The following is a 25,438-nucleotide window of genomic DNA, read 5'->3' as shown; positions in this document are numbered from 1 at the left end:
ACCTCACCATATGCACAATTGGCCTTGACCCATACACAAGTAGTATTTTATGGACAAACCCTTTTAGGTATCCTGCATTATCACTGAATAGATGTGATTGTACCTGATCGTCATCACAATGTAGCATCATCACAACTTCTACGGCAATGCCGCTGGAGCGCAGGGGCCCCAGAAATCCTCCCCGAAACACCTCAGAATTGCCCCAAATAAAGCAGATGCCATGCCAGGGGAACATGAGAACTACGTTTAAAGCCTTACCAGCAAATGCAGCGCTGACAATACAGCACAAATGCAGCAGCACAGGATGCAGTCTTCAGACAAAGCGTGGATTTATGCTGGGAGCGATAGTCGCCACAATTGAAGTATCAGGCAGAGGCTGCATTGAGGTGAGTTAAGCTATATTTTTTAAGTCATGCAATGCAGCAGAGTGTCCTCCTTTCACTTGGTGATCTCTCAACAGTCATCATTCCCTTCACTTTCTCGACTACAGTGAAACATTTACATTCTACATGACATCACACACGCATCCATACATTCAAGCATACTACAGTATCCCCAAATGAAAATAAATCTGTAATAATTAAAAAGTACAAATAACTAATTTGGCATTAAAAGTTGCATGAACAGTACAAATAAAGACAATTTAAATGAAAAAAGTACAAATACGTGCTATTTTACATTGTTTTCTTAAAAAACGAATTATGTACAAATATATGTATTAGTTTTAAAAATGTGTTCTCATTTCTGATTGAAGTAGCAGTGCTAAGGGAATCCTGCAGATCATCCCCAGCTAACCCCATAACGCCCATTTTTGCACGTGTCTTTTTCAGCTTTGAAGTATACTTTACAAATGTGGGAAAGCCTTGAAAACTCCAACCACCATTTCATCATGCGCTGCATCCCTAACCACGCTGAACCATCCTGATCCTAAACAGGAGTCGTTCGCTTTTTATTTTAATCTATTTTAGGATTTAATTAGAGTTAAATGTTAAAGTTAGCATGTATTTGCTTTCTTCAGCTTTACCTTATTTTCAGTAAATGTTTTTACCTCTTCATTTTCAGTATTCTTCATTTTTCAAGTGTTTTTATTGCAGTGTATCTCATAGAGACCTGGTTAAAGGGCTCTATGTTAAAATAGTGAATAAAAAACACTGAGGTTGAAAACAAAAAATTAGCTTTGGCCGATTTACGAAAAAGAAAATCAATGTTCTTTCATTTGATTTCTTTTTTTAATTTTTTTTTTATTAGTTGGTTTGGTCATGATATATCAAGACCTTTGTACATACAACAACATTAAAACATATCAAACATATAAAACATGTCACTCAATTAAAAACCTATGATAAAATCATAACACAAGAATAACAAATCCACAAGATAAACATTATCACAAACTATATGAATCTAAAACAAAAGAAATGATTCCATTATTACTAACATTATTCCCGCGTAACACTGTGTTATTTTTTCTTTATGCTAATGTTAGGTAACAAATTAAGAATTGTGTATTTTACATCTTTCCTCATGGTGTGAAATAATAGGTCCCATAAACTATCGTTTGTCATGCCACAGTGATCTGGAAATAAATGTTTGAAATGGAGAGTTTTCTGCGCAACTAGTGCAATACATTCCGTACAAAGATGTTTGAGCATTTCTCTCGCAGACTCGCAAAACCGACATTTTGCATCTTTCAATTCAAACATGCGCCTTTTACATAGAACTTCTCTGGTTGCCCAAAGGTTAAGTCTGAACTGCAGAAAGTCGTCTCAATGTTGCAAATTAGGAAATTTCAACAAGTAGGTTGCAGGGGAACTGTAGAATTTCAATTGAAATGGGTTGTCTGCAAAGCTCTTATACTGAAAGCATGCTGCTCTTGTGTTAATCCAATCATTTTCCCATATTTTGGTCTTTGCTTTATCTGGATTTCCCATTAACAATGCTACAGTGATATCCGCCCCAACGAGGACTTTCTGCGCTTGTAAATGCCAGGTTTTAGGGAATGGACCCAGCAAAATCATCAGATGAATAGAACCAAACCAAAAGCTCTGAAAAAGTGAAGGCACAAGCCTACCAAAAACAGGTAAGAGGCAAGGATAAGCAGTTCTCCAGAAGCCAGCAAACCATAGGAGCATGCATCTGGACCACAGATACAGACTGGCAGAGCAAGAATCATTCAAAGTCTTGGGCCAACTTGGCAGACTGGCCAAGTACTGATGGTGAGAAGGCTGAGAGGCCTTGGGAGCTGTAAACAGGGACATAATGAAGATAATGAGATGGTTTAAACTGTTTGGGACACTGTATTGCTTACAAGTAGGCTAGGTACTGTATACCTTTCAAGTAAGCTGTACTATATCCCTTATATGTGTGCTGGAGACTATTAAACTCAATATGAGTTTGATGGTAAATTCCTTTGGAATGACAGCCAAACTAATGTACCATAATCCACCAGTATGTCTTGTGGAATTACTTCTGGAATATATGGTAAGGCACAGGGATAGGAACCCTCTCAACCGGAGGTGGGAATGCTATGAGGGTGGATGCCAGAGCAAGTCCAAACACAGAGGAGGGTGGCGGCAGTTAAGAGGAACCCATTTCCTCTCCCCTCTGTGAGAAACCTGAAGATGTCTCCTTAGCTAGTCCCCAGGGATCTGTCATCCAGGTGGCCAGAACACAGCCCTCGCTATTGGATCCAGTTCCTGTTGGTGGACCAGTGAAGGAGGATCACTGCGAGGGGGGTTCCGTGGGGAGGGGGAGTGGGACACCAATGGGTGAGACACAGTATCCCCCTTATTTCAAAACCTTTTCTCCATCCTACCACGTAGGATGTTCCAAAACACTGCCACCCCCCCTTTTCCACAGGAATACTTTTGCACAATATGAAAGACAATGGACTAATACCAGAGCCGTTTACATGACATGTGCCGAAACAAGGGTCAGGCAAAGTCAGGCAATTGATTGGAATCACACACACCTGACCACCCTTTGCCTTCCCCACAGGGATATAAGGTGGAGCACAAGAGCACAGGACGAGCAAGGCAGACCGCACAACGTGAGAGCTAACTGAGCCCAGCAGTTCAACGCATGCCGAGGGGATGACAAGGAGAGTAGCGACCTTGCCCTTTCCGACAAAGGCCCATGAAACCTCTGGAGATGGAAACCCAAGACAGCGAACAATAGCCAACGTGTGTTGCAGCAGATGTCTATGGCACATGAGACCCTCCGCTGCTGATAGCCAAGCTGGGGAGAGACATAGGTCTCTGCGGTATCAACCTTGACTCTGAGGAAAAGAAAGCAGACCGGTTCATCACAGCCCGTGAGTCAAGGGGAGTATAGATAAGACACTGATCTGTGTTAAATGAAAAGAAGCCAACGGCTAATTGGAACTTTGAAAGGTAAAAAGATACTGTTGAGAGTAGAGGGGGAAAACCAGCAACAGAGGAGTCCGGCACCACGTGGGTGTTGATGCAGGAAACTCTGGCCGATTACCCAATGTTAGAACAACCATAACCAGAAAGCCTTAGTAAAAGGCGAGAAGAGGTCAAAGTGGTCATACAGGGGTCTTGTAAAATCCTCTGTACCGTCGAAAGTCTTTAACCGACAGATGATTGTGAAACTGAAGAAACTGAATCCCGCTTGATGAAATGAGCGCATGAACAGTGTGTTACAAAGATTGGCAAGAGCGAGCACAATCGAGCAAAGTCCACACTGCATTGTTTGAAAAGACATTACGATTTGTGAAAGGAAGAAGTAGTAAAAGACCAGGGTAAGTGAAGTGCCCCTTATCATTTGGGGTCCGAGCATGGCCGAGGGAGATCCAGGGGTGAAAAGTCATCACCCAAAGTTCACTGAGAAAGGAACTGTTTTGATTTGTTGAAAACGACTTGTGAAGTGTCAGCTCCCAGAAGAGGGGGACCCAGGAGTGAAGCCATCACCCAAAGTTTTCTTGGAACAGAACTTTGTGTTTGTTTGTTGAGAATATCAGGCACTCGAATGCAAAAGACTTTTATTGAAAAGAGAATTAACCATCGAATAACCTGATAGCTGCTGTAGAACTGTCGGCTCGTGCTGGGAAAGCTTGGGTGTGTGCTGTGCTTAGGAAATTGCCATGTCCTGTGCTCAAAACATGGGGAAGGGAGAACCCTGGCAATCACATCCTGACGTATTCTTTGAGAACACTTCTTTATTTATTGTAACCCTATCCCACACTCTTTTTGTAATTAGCTGTAAGGAATTGGCAATACTTTTTTTTTAGTATGGCCCTTATTTTGACAAGACGCCAGAAGGAATGCCTTGTTTTTCATTTGATGCTCGACGCTTGACCCATCTTAGATTTAGGTTTAGCTTAGGCATTTTTCCACCCTTCATTTACAGTTTAATAAACACCCTTGAACTGTAATCACTTGTGGCTGTCTTTTCTGTTGCCACCTTGAGTTCCTTACATGGTTTTAGAATGGGATGTGACTCAATTGAAACTAATTGGGGAACCCTACAATTTCATAAACTTAGTCAGAGAGCCTCAAGCCCTTCCATCACCACCAAGGAATCAATAGGGTTTGATATCTGTAGCAGTAGGGAAGCTACCATTCCCCCTGGGAAAAGAGGGATGATTCCGACAAACTTAGTTTTGATACCCCCTACAGGGTGTTATATTCGACTGACCCCAAAGTCTGTCCTAGCGTGTACGTTCGGGTAGAGGTTTTAGCAGCCATTATTGATCCCGACTTTAGGGAAGATGTGACGTTTCTATCACAAAACCATGGTGAGATCCGTTTTGAGGTACATCGGGGAGATCAAATTGCCCAGGGAATTATGGAAAGATCTCTGTTTCCTCTGTTTAAAGAAAGTGAACCAGATAACACAGAATGAGGTAACTTAGGCTTTGGAGAAGCTGATAAATCAATTAACATCGAAGGAAGGAAATGAGAGGAACCCACCATCTATCCAGACCTAGCCTTCGCCCAGCGAAATGATCCAGATCTCGCTGAAGCATTTTTACAGGCTATTCCGGAAGAAGGCTTAGAGAAGGCGAGACCCTTTTTCTTTCTAAAATAAGGATTGCTTTACAGAAAAGAAACCTCCCCAGAGGGTATGGTAAAAAGACAATTGGTGGTACCCAAAAGCCACTGAAAGGCTGTACTGGAAATTGTGCATTCTCACCTTACAGGGTGGCATTTAGGACAATTTAAGACCCAGGTGCATATTGTAGGATGATTTTACTGGCCAGGTAGCCATGCTGATCTACAAAAATTTCATCCAAACATGCAAGATATGTCAAAAGGTCTGGATGCACATCCCATCACCTGCCCGTCTGAATCCATTGCCGATTATAGAAATCCCCTTTTCAAGAATTGGTATGGACATAATTGGACTGTTTGAAACCTCCAGATTAGACAATAAATGTGTCCTTGTGATCATGAATTATGTAACCGGATAACCCGAGGCATTCACTATGCGACATAATAACACCCAGCAGATCCTTAAACATCTTCTACCATAGAGTACATTTTTCCAAGGAAATTCTAACGGACCAGGGCTCAAATTTTATGAGCAAGCTTATGCTGAAGTCAAAGAGCTACTCCACATTACCACCTAGTGAACTTCTGTGTACCATCCCCAAGGTAGAAAGATTCCCTTAAAACTATTTCTCTAAAAACTGGTAGACAAGGACGGGAAAGACAGGGACCAAATGATCCCATGGGCACTATTCACAGTGAGAAAAAAAAAACAAGCTTCCACAGGTTTTTCTTCCTTTGAATTACTCTATGGAAGAGAGCCGAAAGATGTCCTGAACATGCTCCAGGAAACCTGTAAAGAACGAGAGGATGCCCCTATTCCCATCTCGCAAACTGCTACCCAAATGCGAGAACATATGAAGTTGAACCGAGACTTAGTTTGTACTCATATGGAAAAAGCCCAAAGCCAACAAAAGGCCACTTATGACAAGAAAGTGAATGTAAGATCCTTTTCCATAGAACAAAAAGTACTGGTCCTCTTACCAACCTCAGAGAACAAGCTGGTCTTGTAAATCTCTTGAAAGAGTGGAAAGAGAACCCGTCAGCCACACATGCCAAAGTACTAGCCTGTCTAGTTCACAAAGACATAGATATTTTTGATTTAATTCCTTTCAAGCTATATACTCAACACCAACAAGACCTATAGGATGGAATCATTTCATTTCCCAATGTATTCTCGAAAAAACCAAGAAGAGTAAAAGTACTTGTGGAATGTTTCGGAAGTGCGTGGAACGTTTCGGAGTGCATGGAACGTTTCGGAGTGCGTGGAACGTTTTGGAGTGCGTGGAATGTTTCTGAGTGCATGGAATGTTTTGGAATGCGTGGAATGGACTAGATCGCATAGAAGTGCGCAACATACATGAATGGTTTGGAATACAGGTAACGTTTGAAAGAGCAAGTAAACCATCTTATCACATCACCATGCTTACTCTCCTCTTTACATCACCACTCAACTAGAACACAGAGATACTATGACAGCATTCGGTATAGCTGTTCTCATACCAACATCCGCCTCATACTTCACATCACTCTAACTAATCACTGCTGGTTTCACACCCCCCAGCCAGGCGTTCTCCTCAGTCCTAACGCAGCCAGAACCGGTCTGGATAAAACCTGCCAGAACGAACACATACCCCTGATCAGCTATTACACGAATGCCACACCAGCTGCACACATATCCGGTGCTCACAAGCACCTTTGACTCTCTCTACTCTCTCTACTGACTTGAACTTTGGTTTCCGAGGGCGTTCAACCTACCAGCGCCTTCAGACCATACCAATGGTACATAAGGGCTATATAAATGCAAAGTAACATAACATAACATAACATACCACTGTATCAGAACATCTAATGTTAAAGGGGTACACTTAAATCCATATAGACTCCCAGAAGCCCGTAAGCAGATAGTGATCGAGGAAGTCGACAAAATGTTCAAAGCCAACAATATTGAGTCATCCTCAAATCCATGGTCCTCTCCTATTGTGCTGGTCACTACGCCTGACCATTCCTGGAGATTCTGTATTGACTCCCATCAAGTTAATGCCATATCAGATTTTGATTCCTGTCCCATGGCACGCATTAGTGACCTAATTGATAAACTCGGACCAGCCACCTTTCAATCTAACCTAGATTTAACTAAGGGGTATTGGCAAGTTCCCGTATATGGACCAGATGAAGAAAATACTGCGTTTTCAATGCTGCTAGAAGTCTTCCAATTTAAAGTCCTATCTTTCGGTCTACACGGTTCGCTGCCACTTTCCAACGCCTCATGGATACAATCCTACAGCCCTATTCTGATATCTGTGGAGCCTATATTGACAACATAGTCAATTATAGTAAGACTTGGGAGGACCATCACTTCCATCATTATACCATCTTGAAAGTCCTCAGAAATGCTGTCCTAACTGCTAATCCAGCGAAGTGCAGATTGGCCTAACCAGCGATAAAATATCTTGGCTTCTTCGTAGGGTACGGGAATGTACAACCACAACATGTGAAAGTAAAAGCAGTCTTATATACACCAACCCCCAAGACCAAAAAAGATCTTAGAGCTTTTCTCGGGTTAATGGATACTACAAAATGTTTATCCCCAACTTTTCAGACAAAACAGCCCAGCCGACAGATAAACTTAAGAATGCCGACCCCAGAAACTTAATTGGAATGACGTGGATGAGATATGTTATAACACCTTGAAGCAGACGATGTGTCAGAACCCAATCCTAAAGGTAGTCGACTTCTCTAAGGAGTTTGTCTTAAAGGCAGATATCTCCCTTACAGGGTTAGGAGCCATCCTCTCCCAGGTTTGTGATTGAATTTGAACCTCACATATTATACACCAGCCGCAAGCTGTTCCCACGTGAAAAAATTACTCTGTGTTGGAATTGGAGGCCCTGGCTGTCAAGTGTGCCATTATCCATTTTAGGTACTACCTATTGTGACGAAAGTTCACACTCGTTACAGACCACTCACCCCTAGTTTGGATTAGCCAATGCAAAGGATTTCATCCTAGGGTTATACAATGTTTTCTAGACCTGCAACCTTATTGTTTCACTGTCAAATAGAGAAAAGAAAACAACCATGTAAGTGTAGATTTGTTTCCCAGTTCCCCTGTGAAACAAATGTGCCTACATCGCATGGAGGAAGGGTATGTGAGAAATCTGAAGGTGTCTCCCTAGCTAGTCTTCGGGGATCTGTCATCCAGGTGGCCAGGACACGGCCATCTCTATTGAATCAAGTTCCTGGGGGTGGTCCAGTGAGGAAGCATCCCCTGGAGGGGATGTCCTTGGGCACTGGCAGTGGAACACCAACAGGTGAGATGTGGTATCCCCTTTTTTCAACACCTTTTCCCCATCCTACCACGTAAGATATTCCAAAACACTGCCCCCCCTTTTTCCCAACAAACACTTTCGCAAAACACGAAAGACATCGGACTAACACCAGAGCCGTTTGCCTGACATGTCCCAATACAAGGGTCAGGCAAAGTCAGGCGATTGACCAGAATCACACACACCTGACCACCTTTTGCCTCGCCCACAGGCATAAAAGGTGGAGCACAAGAGCACAGGATGAGCAAGGCAGACCGCACAACGTGAGAGCTAACTCAGCACAGCAGTTCAAAAGAAGGTGAATGATGGTGCTTACCAAGGGGGTGACAAGGAAAGAAGCAACCTTGCCCTTTCCAACCAAGGCCTGTAAAACCTCTGCAGAAACCTAACACCACGAACAATAGCCAACGTGTGTTGCAGCAGATGTCTACTGTACATGAGACCCTCCTCCACTGATAGCCAAGCCAGGGAGAGATGCAGGTCTCTGTGGTACCAACCTTGACTCGAAGGAGAAGAAAGCAAAGCGGTTCATCACAGCCGGTGAGTCGAGGGGAGTATCGATAAGAAAGCGAACTGTGTTAAATTAAAAGTACCCAACGGCTAATTGGAACTTTCAAAGGCAAAGGATACTGTTCAGAGAAGAGGGGGAAACCAACAACAGAAGAGTCTGGCACTGCGTGGATGTTGATGCAGGAAACTCTGGCCGATTACCCGATGGTAGAACTACTATAATCAGAAAGCCTTGAGAAAAGGCAAAAAGAGGTCAACGTGATCATACAGGGGTCTTGTAAAATCCTCCAACGTCGAAAGTCTTTAACCGACAAATGATTGGGAAACTGAGGAAAATGAATCCTGCTTGATGAAATGAGCGCATGAACTGTGTGTTACAAAGGTTGCCAAGAGTGAGCCCAATCGAGGGAAGTCCACGCTGCATTGTTTGAAAAGACATTAAGATTTGTGAAAGCAAGAAGTAGTATAAGACCAGAGGAAGTGAAGTGCCCCTTGTCATTTGGGGTCTGAGGCCTGCCAAGGGAGATCCAGGGGTGAAAAGTCATCACCCAAAGTTCACTGAGAAAGGAACTGTTTTGATTTGTTGAAAACAACTTGTGTGGGGTCAGCGCCCAGAAGAGGGGGATCCAGTGGTGAAGCCATCACCCAAAGTATTTGTGGAACAGAACTTTGTGTTTTTCTGTTGAGAATATCAGACTCTCGAAGGCAAGAGACTTTTATTGAAAAAAGACTTAACCATCGAAGAACCTGATAGATGCTGTAAAACTGCCAGCTCGTGCTGGGAAAGCTCTCTAGTGTGTGTGGTGCTCAGGAAATCCTCCTTTTTCCCACGCTCAAAACGTGGGGCAGGGAGATCCCTGGCAATCACATCCTGACTTATTCTTTGAGAACCCTTCTTTCTTTATTGGTACCCTATCCCACACTCATTTTGTAATTAGCTGTAAGGAATTGGCAACAGTTTTTTGTAGTATAAACCTTTTATTTTAACAAGGACCGCCTTATTTTTCATTTGATGATCAGTGCTTGCTCCCATCCTAGATTAAGGAGTATCTTAGTGGTTTTTCCACCCTGCATTTACAGTTTAATAAACACCCTTGAACTGTGATCACTTGTGTCTGTCTTAACTGTTGTCAACATGAGTTCCTTACACCTCCTGCCAGGCTTTACATGTGCAGAACCAGCTTGTATCCCCCTATGCCTCTTGACAAAAGTGCTGTCTAAATTCTTTCATTTACAGAAATGTCCTTTGCCCATCCCTGAACCTTCCCCTGAACCTTCTTCAACATTACTCCCCTCACCCTATACCCCCACCCTGGCCCCTATCCTACCCCGATCATGGCCAGTGTTCCTACAAACCTCCCCAGATACTATCCTGGGGCATTGGTCCTGGTTCAACCCTAGGGTCCACCCCAGCGGGGGCGAGCTACACCCCCTATCAGGTTACATGATACCTCTCCGACTTCCCAACCTCCGTCTTGACCTATCACATACACTGCCCTCCAGCTGATGTAAATCAACATCCCTGTGTTCCATTATTCCGCTTTGCCTGTGTTATTAGTATGAGTTTGCGTGCCTGTAATGTAACAACCCAGGGTAAGATTTCAATTCTCTTCTGTGGGTCCTGCGTCTCCTACTTTAATTGGGGGCCTTTCAGTTTTATTTTTCTGTTGCCCAGCCTTTCCCGCCCCCCCGTCCACTCCCAGGGTTTAATACCTTTAGAGGAAGAGGATCCAAAGGCCTGCACTGATTGATCTCCTTCTTCCTCTAGGTTCATAAGCGACAATCCTTCACAGCACGTCATGACTCGCTGTTGCCTGCCATCTCACCAGAAGAGGAGTCCAAATTGGAATGTCCATTCATACGGAATGTGTTTGGCGATGAGCACTTTCGGCACAGGATTTATAGCCCTCCTTTTTTGCAACATGGATAGCCCCAAGTCCTAGAAGAGTTGGATTTGAACCCTGTTGACAGCTATACTAGGTTGAGCCTTCGTTGCGTGCAGTATGCCTTCTTTCATTGTGTATGCGGAAAGAGCGACAAGAACATCACTCATTCTCATCCAGGGGCCTGATCTCTTGGGGCCTACCCTTTATATATGATCTGTCCTCACTTCTTCAGGTTGTATATCCGTCAGGAGTCTCCCGAAGCATCGTTGAATCGTGCACTTCAGGTCCACATCAAAGATTGTTACGCTAAGATCTTTCACTCGAATAATCGACCTGAGGGCCCGATTTTTCCAAGTACTCTGCTTGCAGTACAAGGTTTTGGGGGGCCTTGACTACTTGCTCCAAGAGTTTGCTGTTTTGTATGACCTCCTCAGATATCTCTGAAAGACTGCGTTTGGTTATGTCTACCCTGGTGTCAAGGTTATTTATCTTCTTCCTCAACTCTTATAGGGGGCTTTGCAGGTCTTCCTTTATTTTTGCAAATTGGTCTTGAAAGGTAGTCACCATTCTATCCACTAAGCCTTTGAGGCATTCTTGTAAGTCTTGTTCAGGGCTATATTGTGTGTTTCCCCCTCCTTGTCTGCACTCTTCGGTTATCTTCCAGGGTCTGCCATTGGTCCTTCTTCCGGGCATTGTCACCAACAGTTTTCTAATTGTCCATCTTAAGGATCAGCAGACAATTTGTGTTTGGCCGGGGTGTTTTTCACCTTAGCCCCTGGCATCTGTAGGTCTCTCTCCTCCCCTTCTCACCCTCCTCTGCTGTTCTGTTTTCAGTATGCCCGTGTTGACCGTTTACCTCCTCTCCCACTGTGAAGTTTGTCCCACTATGGGGTATGTGATTTTCCGGAGTGTAGGGTGTGTTCATCCCCCCACAGTCCATACTGCACCTCACAGTTAAGTCTACCCCTGAGCCGTCGTGCCACGGTGATATTCTGAAGCGAGACACTGGATATTCCATGTTTGACCCTCCACCCTCCTTTATCAACTCACCGGAGGGGGAGGGTGAAACGTGGAGTACCCCTTTGAACTGCCTTGGTCGTGTACACGACTATTCAATAGCCTCCAGGGCCTTGGTTCCTTGTTCCAATGTACTGTGCCTCGGAGTACCCCCTGTGTTTTGTAGTGGCTGGCTGTGGAGTATCTCCCTCATGCAGGTTCAAAGGTTCTACCTCGATTTCCTTAGGGGGCCCTCTGCTGCTATGGCACACTTCCGCCTGATCCTGTGTAATTGCATAGAGGGTCCCAAGGACAGTTTTCCTGTTGCGCTTGAGTTGTGAGGGAGTGGTTTCTGATGGTCCTGTGCTGTAATCCCTTTGATGTGGGTCTGGGGGCAGGGTCACCTTTCCCTTGGTCCTTCACTGCCATCGCTTCCAAGGCCAAGGCGGGATCCCTCTTCAGTTTTTTTCAGTTAGCACTGCAGAGTACCGTAATCAGGCCTACCTTCGCCTTATGCGGCACACAGCTCTCCGGCAGTTCTCTCTGATCTCTCTGCTCGCCACTACAGCTCCCCTCTCTACCGTACCGGCCTCAGTGCTTTCTCACACCCGCATCAGATGTGGCACTCATTTTCACATTGGGCGTCTGCTATATTACCAGAGGAAGGCTCACCCACGCAGATTTGTCAGGTATGTCGCCGCGCGGGGCTCTGACCTCAGTATATCAGCAGCAGGGTTGCAGTGCACCAATCGGTTTTCGCCACCACAATCCCTCGATAGTGTCTGGAGTTGGCCATGGGTCCGTATAGCTGTGTTTTGCGAGCTGCTTATTCTGAAGGCACTTTAAATTGCTATGCATAGTTAACTGTCTTGTTTTTCCAGTATGGGCAAATGCTGAGTGGCTTCTATGTATTGACAAGAAATAGAATTACTAGCACCTACACGAATGGGGGATCCTTTGGCCGTGTTCACATTGTATGCTGCATAATTGGCTAGGCATCAAGGTTCCTCACAGTGAGACACAATCAAATGCCTCTGTTAAAACCTTTGTTTTTTTGGTTGGGCATCTTCAAAAACTTGAATTTATCATGTTCTTCGGTATCTTGTATTTGTGAAATCTTCTTTTAATACGGAACTGACAGGTCTATTAGAGTGTACCCGTCCTGCATGAAGTGTTGCCCCACTGGTGTTTCTGTGTTTTGATTCAAGCTGGTATGGCTGTGTAAATTCATTCCTTCATGCTGTTACTGGCAGGTTTCACCTATGTACTTTGACTCTGGGCAATTCTTGCCCTGGATGAGGTTCACAATGTTGGACGATTTGTAGATGTAAATCCCTTGAATCTGTATTGTTCGGTTCTGTGGGGTTGTTACAGCAGGTTCAGTGCAGATCTGTCGATGTGTTAGCAGACGTTGCTTCTGTCGATGTGTTAGCAGGCGTTGCTTCTGTCGATGTGTTAGCAGGCGTTGCTTCTGTCGATGTGTTAGCAGGCGTTGCTTCTGTCGATGTGTTAGCAGGCGTTGCTTCTGTCGATGTGTTAGCAGGCATTGCTTCTGTCGATGTATTAGCAGGAGTTGCTTCTGTCGATGTGTTCGCAGGCATTGCTTCTGTCGATGTGTTAGCAGGCGTTGCTTCTGTCGATGTGTTAGCAGGCGTTGCTTCTGTCGATGTGTTAGCAGGCGTTGCATCTCCTAATATCGCATTGGTATTTTCCAGATCTCGTTAGTTCTTGATCCAATGGAAAAGCATGTCTGGCTCGAGACGTTGATACTTTTTTTGTTGTATGGGATGTAGCAAGTTCTGGTGGGGGGAGTAATTGAAAATGTCTTTCAGTTCTTCGTCTCTGCTAAACATTGGTTCTAGGTCCTTAGCATTTTGTAACTTGTATTTTTATTTTATTTCTATAGCCCTTAACACCTAATCGTTTCACAAAAACAAAGCAGCATGGTACAATGTGCGCAAAATGTAAACATGAAACCAACAGATCAGTCAGAGAGGAGATAGGCTTTGAGTCAGGTTTTGAAGAGGGAAAGAAGGAATTGGAGTGCAAAAAAGAGCAATGGAATTCTAATACTTGGGATCCAGAAAAGTAAAAGATCGAAAACGAGAGGGGGCGCGGGAGGAACAGCGAACAGAACATAGAAAAAGAGAATCATGTTGTAGAATCGAAAGAAATCAAGAAAGAAAGATAGGAAGGAGCTAGACCATAAAGGCATTTAAAGACGATACAAAGGAAATTAAAAAGAAGACGAGATTGAAAAGAAAGCCAGTGTAGAGAATGCAGATCAGAACAAATGGAATCAGGAGGGGATAGTAAGCCAAGCACATGAACAGCAGAGTGAAAAACAGATCAAAGAGGAGCAAGATGAAAAGAAGGACGACCAGAGAGAAGAGTTGAATAGTAGAAAATTGTAGAAAAACAAGGGGGAGATAGGAGATTTAGAGGCAGAGAAAGTAAGAACGTGTTGGGCTTTCCAGATGTTGAACAATTGATGGCGGCAAGAACGAGAGACAAGATATATGGGAGTGGAGAAATTATGCAATTAGCAATTATGTTCTGTTGTGTTATGACTGGATGATTGGTGACAACTTAGAGATGCTTGTTCTATAGTTATGCTTTCTCTGTACTGTAGCAGCTTATCCCTTTGGATTTTCAATGTATGATCAAGTTGATCAGTGCACAAGTGCTGATCAAAGTGCTAAATCATCACTGTAGTTGTACACATGTTACACTGCATTTGGAAACTCATACAAGCCAAGGTTTGAACTGGTGTCAGACCTAATTCAAAATCCGACCCCCATTGTGTTTCGCTTTCTGCGTACACCAGATGAGACAAGCAGATTGGAAACTTCTTCCCTGCCACCCGTCGGAAGAGAAAAAACCACGGTCTAACGGGCCAGGGTACTAATGGCAATAAGCCCCTCGACGGTGGGCCAATACCGCCCCCATTAATGCCCCAGGGGCCTCGTTAAGGCCATCGCTGTGCTCGGGCCTGTAACTAGGGCCCCAGGGGCATTTTCTGGGGCGTTATTGGCCCGCCGTCTCGGGGCTAATTGCCACAGTATTGCCCTGTGCCAGTGCATTGCCTGCAATAGAACTGCCAACATTCCAATGTGCTAATAATTCATTAACAACGCGTTCTAAGGGCTACACCGGCAGGTAACAGGCCGGGGCCCAAATTACAGCTTCAGCGAAGCCCCTCTTCCATTTCCATGGCTTCTAGCGGAAGCTCAGCTCGCCTAGGGTGTGCAGGGCAATGGAGCCAGTTGGAGGTAAGGAGAGGGGATGGGGAGTGACCAGGGGCCAGAATTTGATGGTGGGAGGCAGGGAAGGAGAAACCAGACCAGCCCCGGGTGGAGGACGGGTGCATGGAACCCTCGGGTTGCTCTGAACCTGGGCTCATACAAGCAGATTCAGGCTGGGTTTGGAGCAACCTGATTAGCTGCCGCACCCGTGGTGGGTGCTAATGTGCATTAACATACAAAAGACCAGGATGAATGGAATTCCACAGCATGAAATATGACACATGGTAACCTTCACTGCCCCAATTGATGGTTGAGAAATAAGGGAGCCTCCTGGCCTGTCATTTTTTGGCTTCCCAAATAATCTCTAGTGTCCGTCCTGAGAGTTTAATCTGATAAAGGAACCTCCGGCAAAAATCTTTATACATTTAGATCAAGAACCAACCCATAGGAATATTTAGGAACCCCTGGAGCAGTGCCCTGGACAGCCACTTCCTTTGGCATATCTAGTTGGCCCTTCTGGACATATATCTTTTCACAGTAAGGTCTTGTCTTGCATAACCTACTCCGCCAATGTCATGTCTGCTATTTTAACTGCTGTACTTTGTTTTCTGACATTAAAATAGTTATCTGTATTTAACAGTATTAACAAGCTGGGGTGTTTTCAACTGTTATGTATGCTGTGTCATTACTGTTCTATCTTAGTAACAAGCGTGAACCAAAGACACTTTATAGACGCAGCGGAGCATAGGAAGTGTCATGAATCCTCTGGCAGGCCCCTCCTTCCAGAGCACCCCACCTTCAAATATGCATAAACGGGGGAAGCAATGGATGCTCCCCACTGAAGGTGATGAAAGCACATAGACCAACGCAGAAGTGGTCAAAGCATGGGACAGCAATGGTGGAGGCCCAGCATCGCCTCACCCACAGGCGACCAGAACATGCCTAGGAATATCCCCACTGGTGAAGGCCTGAATCAACCCCTAGCACAGTTGGTGAAAGCAATGATCAGCCCTCAGTGCAGGTGGTGGGTGTGTGGAACAGCCCACAACAGTGGTAGTGAATGAAGAATTTTATTCCCCACAATTATTTCTTGCTGTCTGTTTCTTTTATAACCCCCTCAATATATTTTGTTCTCTGAATCAGGTCTTGGTGTATAGTCTGAGTCACAACATCCCCTTGTCTGCCCCAGTTTTGACTGCCTAGAACACCATCCTCTCTTGCTTCAAGTGAGCCCTCTATCTGCACTAATTGTGCTTTCCTCCTGTTGTTTACCACCCTCTCAGGGGTGGACTGGCCTTCAGGGAGATCTGGAAATTTCCTGGTGGGCTTCTGAATCCTGCGCCTAGTTTATGTGGGTCAAATGGTTTCTGACTCCTCTACATCACTCCCTCTTCCTTCTATCTCTGATATCCCAAGTCCTTTTAAAGTAAAGAATTTGTTAGAAAGCTTCCAGTACCCCCTTCCTCACTCTTGGCAAATGGTATATGTCCATTTTTTGCATATGTTTAACTGCTTTTCAGTCCCTAAATAGGAACAAACGTGCTTTAAAAATCATACTTTCAGTGGTGGACTTGCTCTCATGTTGTAATTTGGGGCAACTTTTAAAAGCATTTCCAGGACCACTTTTGATTTCCAGTCCATCGCCTCTGTTAAGCACTTCAACCTATCCTCTATCCTAATTCTCATGGACCACTCCACTGCCACTGACACTGCTACTCTCTTTCTGCTTGGAATTGGCGATCAAGATTGATTGACTGATTGATTTGTTATTTATTATGTGCCTATACACAAGTGTTTCAAGCCGTAAAAAGGCGAAGGAGGGGGAACAAAGGGAGGAAGACAACGATCTTACTAGGCCTTGTGTAATTGAGATTGTGCAAGTGTGCAACAAGATGTGCCGGGTGGAGGGTACAGGGAGAAGTACACCAAGAGCTGTAGGGTCCTGAGTTAAGTGCAAGAAAGGCTTGGACTACCAGGGGCAATCTCAGCCCGGTAGTGCAAGGTTAGCCAGGCGGCAGTGCAAGTTGGGCCAAGCGGCAAGTGCAGGTGGACTGTTCAGGGGGAGGGCCTGGGGTCCTGTAAGACTCAGAGCACACTGAGTAGCCAGTCAGCAGACGGAGCAAGGGAAGGTTAACAGGGGAGAGGTAGCGAGAAAGAAGAGGAGAAAAGGAAGGACTTGAGGAGCTTCCGGAACTTAAGGAGCTCTGGCTCAAGGCTGAGAGAGGCAGGGAGGCCATTCAAGGGGAGGGGAGGTAGCTGCAGAGGAGAGAGATCTATCCCCCATTCTCTGCTTGGAAAAGCGACTCATCCGGAGAGATTTAGAAGAACATGAGCGAAGGGCTCTAGGAGGAAGGTACTGCCATTAAATATTGGATAGCTTCATACTATGTGATGTTAAACTCAACCAAAACAGCAGTGCTATGCTTAGCAGCCAAATACTCTCTTTCATGTCTTCCCCTGCCTATACAGTTCCCACCTGACACTCTCCCCTACTCTTCTTCAGCTAGAAATCTTGTAATCTATGACCTGTCTCACAACGTCTCTATTTTCATCTTCAAAACTGCAACAGAGGCTCGTCCCAACTTCCTAAATATTAGGAAAATCAGGCAACCCCTTCCTTTTCACACTGCCAAGCATTTCTTAACCACTCTTGTCTCCTCTAACCTGGACTACTGCGCCAACATGCTCTTTGATCTCCCCAAATATGATTTCTGTCCTTCTCGACAAGATCATTAACTTCGCTACAAGGACCCTCATTGAGCTCCCTCACTTCACACCTACTTCCTCGTACAGTCACCAGGCTAGATGGCTGACGATGCAAAAACACAGTCAGATTTAAATGTCTGCTCCTGGTTCACAAATCTATCCACGGAAAGGAACCACTGTATCTATCCTCATCTTTCCAACTCTACAAGCCATATCCACTCTGCCTCCTCAACTACCCTTGTAGCTCCTCACCCTCCCTGTGCGTCCACCCACTTCTGCTCTTTCCCTCTTCTTGCTCCACTTTGAATGAAATTCTCTTCCCCTCGACATCCGAGAGGAAACAGTCCACATCGATTTGTTAAAAACCAAACTAAAAGCTCACCTCATCGTCTCAGAGATACATTTTTAACCTACCTCTCATTTGCCTTCTATCATTTTTCCCTCACCTCTAACCTGCCTCTGTCCCTCACTTCCTATGCCTCCACTCTAGCACTTCACCAATCATGGTCACATCCTGAGCAGAGCTGGCCGTACCGTAAACCTGCACTTAAACATTTCTAATGTTGGTTGTCCTTAATCTATGTATGTCATCCAGGTATTGTCCTTAGTGACTGCTCCATTTACTCCACCCCACAACCTGGCCAGAATGTCCCTCAAACTAGCCCCATTGTAAGAAGCTCACTGCTTCCTGTCAAATCTGATTTGTATGCTCTTTTGTTATCCAATGAGCATTGTTCCTCCATAAATAAATAAATGATAGAAATACAACAACAACAAAAATCATCACTGCTCTCTCTCCATCCAGTAGTGCGCCAACAGTGGCCTTGTGCCAGCCTCACGCCCTGTCTCTATATCCTCGTTTAACTCTTTCGATATGTTACTCCATCTCAAGATAAAGCTCTGTGTCTATTTCTATTTCTGCCAAATCTTTCACAGCCCCCAGCTATTGTCTAGCCCCACCCGTCACTGCGGATACTGTCAGGTACTTAAAGGGTTAACACGCTTTGCCATTGCTCTTTGCTTCACCTGCAAATTAAGTTAGAGAACGCATTGTCAGTTCCACACGGTGCAATAATGCATCCGTGATTAAACCCGAGGAGAGGGCAGCAGCGTGGAAGGAAAGTTCTGGAAAGGACCAGAAGCAGGGTTCTGTCTTCACTCCTCTTCCCTGACATTAAATTACTGTTCGTTAATTAAGGAGATGCCCTCGATACGCACTGAAAATGCATGGTGTAATTAGTCCTGTGTCAGCTGGATGTTTTCAGCAACTAGGTTCTTGGCTGCGAGCTCACAACTGTGACGTGAGGCACGCCACGAGCCCGGAATGTTCAAGGCTGAGGACCTACATGTGATGTGTGGGACATTATGTATCATGTCAAACTTATCATATCCGCGCAACTCATCTGGCAATTAGGCGTTTGACAGTATTTGGGTTTAATTACGATGATCACATGTGGTATTCTAAGGAGCATAACTCATGATGGCTTTGCCGCTAGTGCGTTAAAATCATCACAATGTGGTATTATTTGAAAAATACTTTGTGTTGCAAAAAATGGCACCACATGCAATGTTTCTTAATGCCCCACCTCAACAAAATAAAAATAAAAATGCATTTCCATCCCTGTGAAACGAATGCCCATGCCTGCGGGACAGTAGCGCTGCATACGGCTGCTGGCCTGTGGTAAAAATCGATGCGCTGACAGCATGTAATGACAATGTTGTACGTTGTGCCTTCTTTCTTCTTTTCCAAAATGTTTTAGAAGTGTTGTGATTTTTTTACATTTTGCCACAGTCTTTTGCATTGAGGCAATGAATGATTCATTTATGAGTAATGCGTCTACCCCTAATTATATGGTCTTTCCAGAATGAGTTATTTCATAACAAATATTTCGATGGCGAGCCTTCAAATGCATTTTTAAAGGCATTTCTTAAAGGTCCTCCAAGTTGTAGAACATCCACACCCTGCAGTGGCACAATCCACAATCGATGCAACACAACACCTTCAACAATTTCTTCACAGACCTGATAGATGCTCCAGAGGCTCCCTATTGCAGACCGCAACTTATCAAGCTGGAACACATTGAGATTACTCCAGAAGATCTGACCAATACTCTCGTGGCTCTCAAACCAACTCCATTCCTCAACATTATCAGCTCAAGGCACCTTCCCAGATGAGCTGAAAATGGGCAGATCCTCCTCTCCTGATGAAACCCACACTTGCCAACCTAGCCAACTATGGAACCACAAGGCATCCACAATTTCCAATAAAGTTATCACGAAAATCATCACCATCCAGTCGCACAAAAAGATCGCTTAACATAATCTCCTAAAGGCCTACGATTCTGGATTCTGACGATGATGCTGCAAAGAGACTGTCACAATCCAGGTTATCGACAACACTCTCCTCATTAATGTACACTGACAACCCCTACCTACTCACCCTAGTCAACCTCTCTTTATCCTTCAATATCATTAACCATGAAGTTCTCCTCAACATCCTTGCCTCCTGCATGGGATTTGAAGGAAAAGTCCTGCAATGGTTTGTGTACTACAGCAACAACAGACACCAGCTCATCCAGATGAGCCTCAACAGATCCCAGTGCCAGAGAGTAACCTGCGAAATAAGACAAGGCTCCTGTCCTGGACCTTAACACCAACAACATCTACTTGGAATCTATGGGGAATGCACTGCTTAGCCACAGGGATAAATAAGCTACACCAACACGCAGATTAATTGGAGATCTACCAAAAGTTCAATTGCATCAACAACATTCATTTGCATAAGCACTGTCTGTCCCTCATCTAACTAGTGACTACCAGAACATCAACCCTTAAAAGACCAAATACATTTTATGAGGAAACCCCAACAAGTACACCCAATGTCCAGAATGGGATGATGAAAATTAAACTCAATGAATTCACACCTCTAATATCACCCAGTATAAAATCTCTGAGCGGTACCATCGATTGCAACCGCTCTTTTCAAAACACACTTTGCAAAGAAGACCCAACGAGAATTGTACAAGCTTTCACTCCTCCACAAAAACAAACCCTTCCTCTCCACCCCAAGTTTCAGAACACTAATTCAAGCCCTGGGCACCTCCCACTGGAAGGTGTAAATGTTGTATTTGCAGGAGTCAAAGATGTGGCTTACGTCCCTCTGAAAGCCATCCTGCATACTGGACCACACCTTATTTAATTACATTCTTAAGAGGTTGCACTAATTAACCTTTCAAGAGCACATCATGTTCAAGACAGCTTGAATCACCTATAAAGAGTCACAATCAAGACACCACTCTACCTGGCCCAGAAAATCATCATCTTCGGAGGCTAGCGCTCCACCACAATATTGTATGGACAGAATAAAAAAACTGCAAGAGGGAAAAACAAGAAACAGACTTGTTCCTGTTGCGCAGACTTTGTCTTGAACAATTTACCAATGCAGACACTCTCCATCCTACACTTTATGAAAGACCTACAGACCCTCCTCTTGAAAGAACATCTCACCAATTGCTTATGGCTCCATCCAACCGTACTTCATCCCTTGGGAGCCCCTAGTATCCTGCTCCTCCCACCCACCCTAACTACTTCTGCTACCCCTTTTCTCTATTTGTAGCCCCGTGGGTACGTCCCCTATGTACAGCTCTATGCTGCTTTCAAGCTAGCTTTGCACTTTATAAATCCCACAAAAACATGCATACATTATACACAATTCTTAATTAGCACACGTTTTAATCAGAGGAGAAATCACAAAGAACCACCATACAACACCTGCTCAGATGAAGCAAAGCCATTCTGTATCTGCAGTTCACCTCAACTTGAAGCCCAATTTCGCACAGGTCTGACTTTTCATAGATGCAACTCCAGAGTCCTTGTGTGTCCTTCTATCAAGATGAAATGGAAACAAATAAGGATATCCCTGTGAGCTTCTTGGAGACCGTGACCCACGCCAGGGAAGCCATCTTGAAAAGTAGTTCCCTGCCTGGCATTGCTCACAGTGGAGATAGGGAATTTGTTTGGGTTTGGGTTTGGAGATGACGTTGTATTTGGGATATGGTCTCCAGGGTGCGATCAGTGTGACACCCTTGTTCCTAATGCAAATTCCTAGGGCATCAAAGAGTCGCCCTGAGCTGGAGTTCCCCCATTTCTCTCAGCACGCTCATCACTTATCTTCTTCCCCTCTGGCCTCCATCGTGTGTGCTAGCTCCCCATCCTCTGTACTATGCTCTTTCGCTCCTATCGAAAGCCATCACATAGACTGTAGAGTGACTGAGGAATGCCCCCTGGGGCGATAGATTCCCAATGGGTGAAATCAGCCCCATACACTCCACACATCATGCACTTATCAGCAGTGGTTTAGGGCAAACAGTGATCCTGCTGCCACTTGTGATGGAGGAGCACACCTCATCAATTCCCGAGATATCCCAGTGAACCTCCAGACCCCCATCATCCTGGCACAGGCACCCTAGGTCATCCTGTCTGCCTGCCTCCCATTATGATGATGGCCAAAACCATGAGCTCATGGTTACTTTTCACCATCACCTTTCCTTGCACATGCACCGGATGTGTCATGGACACCTGGGGGTACAGATAGCAAAGGAGAGAGAGCAGGAAGGCAGGAGGGGAGGCCTCCACCGAGTGAGGTCAAGGAAGGCAGCAAGGATTCAGATGACAGTCCCTCTGCAAGACCTGTTCCTCTGCCTTTCACCATCGATCCGTGTGTATTCACTGACACTCTCCCCCCTCCCAATACTTCTGTCACTTCGTCTTCTCTTTGTGCATCCCCGGACTCCTATTTCCTCCCAGCACCTTCTCTAAGTGTGTTCAGAGACCTCCACACACTCTCACCAGCTTCCACCTTCTCTTTGTGATATCCGTGATAAGACATTGCATTGAAAAGTCCCACGCCCATGACTAGTCTCACATCACACGTGTGGCTGCAACCTTGAAACCATCAGGCATGTGGCATAGTGCACGCCTTCAGCACCTGTGTTGTCAGCAACATTAGTCGCGTGCGTCATATCGCATGGCATGTCAGAGCTCGAAACTCAGATGAATGTTGCATATCTCATGGCATGTCAACATCTTGAACATCACATGCAGGTGTCACGCTTCACATAATGCACGTGTTTACGTTCCGTACAAATCTCAGTGCCACATTGCATGTGTATGTTTATAGCCTTGAATTGCTCATGTTTGTGGCAGGATTCAGGATAAGGGCAATAGAAAGAGATCAGGGGATCATCACAGCTCAGCCCACAGGCTTCTTTCCAGAGCACACATGAGCAAGGGGGGGAGATAGGGAAGGGGAGAAGGAGGGAGAGTACACAGGTGGCTACCCTGGAGGGTGCCTTCCTTGCAAGGAGCCTCCGGAAGTATCTCAAGGGCAGGTGGGGGGAGAATAGCAGCGTGCCCACCGCAAACGTTATAGCGAGGGGAGAAGAGCAGCTCAGCAGGCGGCAAGTGCTACTTCTATAGTGCCCATCTGGCAATCGTGCAGCAGCTCAGCGATGCCAGCTTGTCTGGGGACATTGCATGGCAGTGACTGGAGCACGGGTGGAAGAGTGCATACGTGCAGAGTTCCCTATGTGCTATGTTGTATGTGGTGCATGATGGTCAGAGAGGGGCTCCAATAGTGGGACTGAATTCTTATTGCTGCGCCAAAGCCATGGCTGATTGGCCACACAACGTGTTAGGAACATGTTGGGAGCCAACAATGTCTTTGCTGCTGGATCATACAGTATTTCTGCCCGGATCTGAGGCGTAGGGTAGTGATACGTGTTGCATGGCAGTACAGAGCTCTGTGCCTTGCTCCAGAGAGTAGAGATATGGCAGACATAGCATCATTCTTGCAGTTCTGTGTTTCCAGTCTGGTTGTGCTGTAGCTTCTTGTGGTGGGCTGGACACCAGAGATGGTGAATTTGGTGTAGAATGCGGTTTTGGTCAGGACTGCATTGTGGGTGGTGCAGACCGTCTTTAATATTAGGGGTACTGGAAGGGGAAGCCAGTGCAACTCCTTGAGGTTGGGGACGATGTGGTCACATGTTCTTAGTCCTGTGATGAGGCATGCTGGATGACGTTCAGGAGGATGGTCGAGGTGGTATGCAGGACTCATGGGATTAGAGCATTTCCACAATCCACGTGGGAGATAACCAGGGCTTGGGAAATTACTCTCAAATTCAAGGCAGGAGTGAAAGACATGTGTTTGCAGAGGATCCCAAGCTTGTACTATGTCACTTACTCAATAGATGATATAGATGCAATTGTATGTATATAATATAGCTGTTGATATTCATAAGTATACTGTTTTGATCATCTAGTGTTAAGTTTGATTAATGGTACCAGTACCATCCTGTGTGTGGTTCCTGCCCCAGGGAAAAGGAGATTTTTGTCACAAAAAAGCGATGCGCCATCCAGTGCACACAATCCTCTGGTCCAGATTTTATGAGTGATGCCTAAGAGACATAGCGACTGAGACAGTGACAAAACTCCCTATTGAATCACCCCCTCTCCCTCCATCCGAGGTCATGCAGAGAACATGAGATGTCCTGAGCTCTGAGGGGGGCAGCATTTCATGGCGTTCAAGAGTAATGTGAACAAAAGAGGAAGAACACGAGACTCTTCATGGCGTTTTCGTCTGAGAGAGACTGGCTCATGAATCTAAGAGTTTGCAGAGTGCTGGTGATATGATATGGTATGATATGATATGTTATTTATAACGCGCTTAATACCCAGAGGTTTTTCGGGGATCCAACGCGTGTTGATCCGTGTCGTCTTGCTTCCAAGATAAGCATGTTGCCAGGGGGCTATCCTCCCGAGACAGCCCCTGGTGGGAGTCAGTGGAGAAACATTGGTGAAAATGTTGGGGGGGACATGACCTTTGAAGAAAAGGTGCCCCATTCAAATGAATGGGGACAAAATAGTGTGCCATGAAAGTTGGGGGGGACAAACACCCTGCCCCTCCCTAAAATTATGCCATGGTGGGACTCATGTCAGAATTAGACATTAGAGGCATCAAGGAGAGAGGGGCAATTTAGTGCAGACGATCCCATGACATCAGAGACAAAGGACTCACTGCAGCATGGCCCCATTGGAGGATCACCAGGAAAATACATCCTGACACTAAAGAAATGCAGCTTCCAAGACTTAAAAGCACCACTGGATTCCCAAGAGAGGGGGGTCCTCCTCATCCAGCAGCAACCCTGGTCCTGAGGCTTTTCTCATAAACAATCAGCCCATTTCTCGCATCATGTTCGTCCAAGCTGCCAAGTTAGATGTGTAGGGGAGGAAACTGGCGGGAAGCCAAATATGATATGGAATAAAAAAGAAAAGGGTGGTGCTGCGGAGGAAGAGGCTCCAAACTCTGTCTCTGAAGAAGAGGGGAACAGATTCTCCCTCCTACAGCCTGGACAATAGTGCGTGGGTTACCTCTATGGTTTGGGAAGGGGAGGGTGCTAATGTATCCTTGGGTGAGGAGTAAGATATGATAGGTTATTTATAACGCGCTTACTACCCAGAGGTTTCTAAGCATGAACCCAGGGATTGAACCTGTGTTGCTCCAGGTCCTCTTGCTTCCAAGGCGAGCACGTTGCCCCTGAGCTATCCTCCTGAGACCAGAGCAAGATCAAGCCCATCCTTTGTTTCCACAAATGCTATCCATGGGTCAGTCCATATGTCAAGTCAACGAGAAGCCATATTCTGGGAGACGGGATTGTTGTATTGCACAGTCCAGTCCAGTCTGATGCTTAAACATGGGG

At 45.3% G+C, this 25,438-nt stretch overlaps 1 protein-coding gene across 3 annotated transcripts in view; it reads right to left on the bottom strand.

The window, feature by feature from the left end:
- Window positions 1-25,438, bottom strand: part of SHC2 (SHC adaptor protein 2) — a 708,489-nt gene that overhangs the window by 275,858 nt on the left and 407,193 nt on the right. The window lies entirely within an intron of this gene.

The sequence above is a fragment of the Ambystoma mexicanum genome, chromosome 1p, assembly GCF_040938575.1.
Source record: "Ambystoma mexicanum isolate Mex_15411 chromosome 1p, UKY_AmexF1_1, whole genome shotgun sequence".
NCBI classification, from domain to species: domain Eukaryota; kingdom Metazoa; phylum Chordata; class Amphibia; order Caudata; family Ambystomatidae; genus Ambystoma; species Ambystoma mexicanum.
This window is presented reverse-complemented; position numbering and strand designations above follow the sequence as displayed.